Here is a 6071-nt window from a genome sequence, read left to right as displayed (position 1 = left end):
GGCACTGAGCTATGCTGCCTTTGGGGAGGGGTGACATGGATAAAGTTAAATTGTTTTTTCTTACTATCTTCAATGCAACTATTCATGGATTTTTTGCTTAAATGAGGTGCTGGAATCTCTCCACTGGACTCCTGGTTTCCCACAAAGGTATTCCCATCCATAGATGGTTGTCAAAATTGATGTTTCCATGGGGAAAATGAAGGCTGGAATCTCCTATTCCACCACCTTGCTGATGTCACCCACCCAGTGCCTCAGCAGAATTATATCATTCTTTCTTTCCAGAAAGTCCACTGAAGAAACAATAAAACCAAAGGTAAGTAAAACTTTCAAAACCATTGGTTCTTCTAGGGCTCCTGGTTCCTAGGGAAAGTAGAGAAGAAGAGGCTATTGCTAGTAGGCAGGAAAGCTGACTGACAAGGATTATATCTTTGAGGACGTGGGCACTGTAGTTTGGGGTACTTTTGACCAGTTGGTGGATCTTTGGCTACCAAGACACATAATACCTTCGATGCTCCTACTACACCAGATGACTACAGGAGCAGGCAGGCTACATGGGTAAACATGAGTCTGCTTATACCTGTCACCCACCAGCTAGATCAAGTAATATTTCATTGTATATAGATGACAGTAGATATGGGCTGAAAATGATGCCATTGTTTTTTTGGTTTGTTTTTGTTGTTGTTGTTGTTGTTGTTGTTGTTGTTTTGATGGTGACATTGGTTAATGAAATCCAATAAGTTTCAGCTTTACACTTTAACAATAAGGCATATATATATATATATATATATATATATATATATATATCCATTGGGTTTGAAGGAGACTTTGGGCTGCCTGACAAATGGGGTGACTTCAAGTGTCCATCTAAATTCCAAAAATATTTTGTATTCTATCAGTTTCATATATGTCAATTTGGATCCTGGAAGAGTTAGGATAATGTTCCCAAAATTTGTCTCTTATTTCAATAGGAAGAACAGATAACGCTCACTGAAGCTCTGTGGGACCAGGTGAGTACAGCTGTCACCAGTCTGACAGCATGGTGAGAAGTGGAAGAAGGGAGAGAGGGCTTAAGAAAGGAGCAAATTTCTTTCTTTCTTCTCCTTGAGTAATTCACTGATTGATGGTGAAGAATTACCATACTCTCTCCCATCTTATTCTATTACTCATCTAGTCCCAAACCCTCAGAGACTCCTGTTGTCTGTGCATCTCAGTGCCCCTTTACATCCACCAGATCATTAGATAAGCCCTCTCATATATGTTTTCTCTGACAGTCTTTTAATAAGAACTGTATAATAAATAATTTAAATCCAAGCCACTAGCAAGTACCTTGGGGTAAGTACTGAGAAAGCCATATACTCTCAAAAAATAAATAGATCAACTTGACCAGTAGAGTGTTTAGTTGTATCCATTTGAATGCCAAATTAAATCCATAAAAATGTAATTTTTGTATAATTGCCAGTGAGTTGTTGTTTCTGAAGAGTAGTATGCCAAGTAGTCCCACTGTTTCTGAAGGTCTTACCTGAAACCATGATTAGGATCTTGTCACCAGCACAGAGGAGAATTATTTTCTTCCATTGGCTATGGTTGGAGGGTCTATATCAAGACATTAAAAGACACAAAAATTGGATTAAGTCATTCAGATATAATTTCAATAGTTGGAACACCATTCTGCTTTGCATTATCTGTAATGGGAAATTGCTTTGTTACTAAGGCATTTCTACCTGTTCTGAATTTCTTTAGAGTATTTTAATAAAGATTCTGAATGAGCACAAATGCCAGATTCACTCTGTGGCATCGAAGTTTGCCAACAAAAATTTTTAAGTGCTTCAAAACGTCCTACATATTGCCAAATTTATTGACAATAGTTTAGATGAGAAAAATGGCTAACAGTAAGAAAGTATGCCTAGAACTTTTCTGTTCTTTAATTTATTAGATTTGAGAGACTCAGACCTGTTATTTGTTGGAGAGACCTAAACATTGAAAAGAAAGTAAAAGAATAAGAATCTGTACTTTGAGTGTGAAGAATTGTGGTTAAAAAACACATAGTATTTTAACTTCACTTCAAAGAGATTGGATTAAATCATTTAAATTGGTTTAAAGAAATCCAGTAGGAAAAAATGTCTTCCTTTGTAGTAGGTAGTTAAATTAGATGTTTGATAATGAATGAAATTGTTGAATCCTATTGAGAGGGTATTTTGAGATCTGTAAAACTATGAGTTAAAAATGAAAAATAGACTCATTAGGTCACCAGTGGGAATTTGTTACCTTCAGTCTTCTAACTGAAGCAATGCTATGAGCAGTAAGTCTCAGAATCTACATGCTTAAGCCGTGCTTTTTGAAATTGTCTTAAATACACTTAAGTTTAACAAATTCGAGAGCAGAATTTTTTAATTTTATTAAAACTGATATCTTTTTCATTGTGACAAAATGTCCTTGGTTTCCCAGCTATATGAAGATGACAAGGTTTCACAAACATGAAAACTCCATTAATTTAGAAGATTATCTCCTTCTGTAAAACTTATAGAAAGCCTTCCCAAAAATATTAGCTACTTCAGCTTCTCAATCTTGACATTCTAGTTGCATGTACATTTAAACTCTTTGATAGACATAAGAATTAGAGGACAATTGATCACTTTTGAACCTATAATATCAATATCCCATATGGAACCAAGTAGGAAAAGATTGCTTATTAAATCAATGACCATAGATTTTTTATTAAAAATGAGTGAAAGTCTCCATAGCCTCTCCTGCAGCCTCCATTGAACAATATTTTATGAAATGAGTAATCAATTCATTTTTATTCTCTATGATTTTCAATGATTCTTCCTATAAGTTTTACAGAAGGAAATAATCTCAATTAAAATGTTGTATTTGAATAACTATTTAATGTTCTTACAATTATTATTACTTGCTAAAGAGTGAGTTATTTATGTAAGGGTCAGAAAATCATCCTTTTAGGAACCAATACATAATTAGAGACCTGCAACATAATAAAAGGTGAATCTAATATAACAAAAAGTGAATAAAGGGTTGCTGAGAGGCAAAAATTAATAACTGGCACAGTTCATTCCACTGACTATTCAGCTTCCATATGTATCTTATATACATGTTAAACTCCCGAATATCAACAAAAACATCTCTATTTCCACCAAACAGGATACAGTTATCTGTATTAAAATACTTATCCTTTCCCCAAAATGAGACAAATGAGATTTCTAAGTCATCGTATTCATCTACGGTTGGATGAGAGTATAGGTACACATTTAGTTTTACACAAAACTGCCAGAGTTTTTTCCAAAGTGATCATACAGTTCTACACTCCTTCCAACAATGTATGACAGTTTCAGCTGCCCTATATCCTCACCAACATTTGGTGTTGTCCTCCTGTGTATTATCTAAATGCAAATATGTGTTTAACAGTTATGCTTAGCTTCAGAACAAGAGCCAATTAAAAAGAAATGAAACATGATAGTGGGTTATTTTTACATTTCATTCACAACTCAGCCCTCTTTAAATAACTTCCTGTATTTCATCCATTTACCATAGGGAGAAATGGTGGCCCAGAAATATATAGAGTAGAAGTCAATGGAATTTATTGCTAGAGCTAGAAAGTCACAGTCTCTCGGCAGTCATACTCTACAGCCTAATGACTGGGATATTCTATATATAAAATCTCTTTACAATAAAGTCTATAATATTAATTTTCCTTTTTTTTTTTTTTTTTTTTTTTTTTGCTTCTGTCAGGTGCTAATGGCTTTTAGGGATATACAAAAGGAGGTAAGATTAAATTTTGATTCTCTAAATTCCCTGGCCACGTCAATTTTCCTTGCTCCTGTTTTTTCCATACCTTACTGTGATGTTGACTCTGACAAGGTTTTAGTTTTATTATCTAATGATTTCTCCCTTTAAAGAGTAGCACTAACTTGTCAGTCCAGGAAGCTAAGGCAAGAAGATGCCTAACAATTCCCTTGTGGAAATATGATCATATATAGAGAAAATTATGTCTACCAGAGCTTCTGTCAGCAAGAATACTCTATGTGGTTATATGAAATGCTGATGAGTGATTAAGTTGGGAGGAGTCCCCAAGTGACATGGTAAATTTATTAGGCGAGTATATTTCTATTAACTGCAGGAAAGTGCAAATTAGAGGCCAGAGCTAAACTTCTTTGCTAAATAAAAACAGCCCTCTTCCTCTGCTCTTCTTCTACGCAGACTTCAGTCTTTCTTCTATACAAATACTGATCAAATATTTAAAAATATAGTCAATCATGCATTTTTATTATTGGCCTGCCTCAAACACTGAATTATTATACATTAGCTTGCTCAAGGTGTTGATATGTCTCGGTCCTACCAACCTACTCTCCCACCTTTTTTGTGTTTGTGTGATTTGTTACAGAGGAGAGCAACAGGCACTATCTACACAATTACTTGTCCGACAGATCACTTACATAGGGAAACACACACACACAACTTAGGACAAGTACTAATATTATAAAACCAGGGCAAATGGGAAACTTCTGCACAGTTTTCTTAATTTTTGTTCCTCTGAATATAGTTTCATTAAAATTAGAATCTAAACATAATATGAGCTTCCAGTGGTCTTAAAAACAGTAGCTCTCTCTTCCTAATTGGGGATAAGTGATGGGTAAAGAGATTGAGAAGTCACTGAAAATAAACTTTCTCTATTTCACTATCTGATTAACTCTTGGCCTTATAACTACGCTCCTTTCTGTAGTCTCAGAAGCCATGTCATTGTATCCTGCTGCTGTGTCTAGGACTTACTTTAGGGAAAATTATAGCAGTCTTTGCCTACATCTAGCTGCAGGTAAAAGAGGGCAATGGGTAGATATGAGAAGCTTCATATTTTCACCCAAGTTTTGCGTTGGGGTCCACCCCACCCAGAATTTTAGTCCCCCAAAGTGTACATCTCCTCCAGGAAGGACTTGAACTAGTGAGAGGAAGAGGCTTGTGCCTAAATGGGACTTATATGTATTGATTTCTACCCTCTCAGGGCCTATGTAGAAGTGAAAAGTCCCATTTTACATCTTCTGTGCTATATCTCTCTTCTAGGGTTTCTTCATGGATTCCATAAGACACAATTTCCATCTTGATAAATCCCCCCAGGCTAGTGCAGACAAATCTGACACCCTAGTCCAGACTTATAAGGGCAATTTTTGTACTTAAATACTAAGAGAAAAAAAGTCAAACAGAAGATAGTAAGGAAAGGTAGAATTAGAATGCACTTTCTTTCTGATTAGGCAAACATTAAGACTCAGCCCTAGAGCACTGTTCTGTAGAAAGACCATTTAGCTGGCTCCTGTGAGCTCATGGGCCCAAAGTGTATCGGCAGCAGCTATTTACTTTGCGATGAGTAAGAAAGGTTTCTTTTTAAGGTCCTTCACAGATACTTAAATGTTCACCCCAGAGAACCACCAAAGACTCAGTGCAGTAGGTCAGAAAAGGCACAGCAGAAAGGCCAGAAAAAAAAAAAAGAGGAGAGGTCACTATATAAGTAACTATGATTGTAAGTAATGAATTGTGTGTCTCCAACCCCTAAAGAGTGCACAGTTTGTCCTATTTATTCATCATTCAACAAACATTTATAGAGCATATGCTATATACAGGGCATTGTGTTAAATGTGTGAGAGATACAAAAACAACTAAATTCTGCTTTCAGGAAACAGAATTTAATTCCATTCCCAAGAAGCCCATATTTTCCACACAGACATCCCTACATTTGACCAAGTCTATAGCTGGTATACTAAAGGTCTGGAGGAGACTGGCCCCTGAATCTCTGACTCCTTCTGAATTCTCATTATTTTTCAGCTGCAGGAAGATGCCCGGATTCGAGGTAAAAGAGCAGTATTCCACGAGATTTGGATAAGCCAAGAGTGGTGGGGAGAAATGAGGAGGAGTTCATCTCAAAGTCTCATCATGGGATCTTCCATTTGGCTAAGAGCTAGAGTTCAGATCCACTTTTCTTTTTCCCCTTCAGCCAGGCTAGGCTTTGGCTCTCTTGAACTTCCCTGAGCACTCCTAGTCTCTCTTCCATTCAGCCCAGTTATCTGCAC

This window comes from Pteropus medius, unplaced genomic scaffold (genome assembly GCF_902729225.1).
Source record: "Pteropus medius unplaced genomic scaffold, Ma_sr-lr_union100, whole genome shotgun sequence".
Classification (NCBI taxonomy): domain Eukaryota; kingdom Metazoa; phylum Chordata; class Mammalia; order Chiroptera; family Pteropodidae; genus Pteropus; species Pteropus medius.
Note: the sequence above shows the minus strand (reverse complement) of the source record.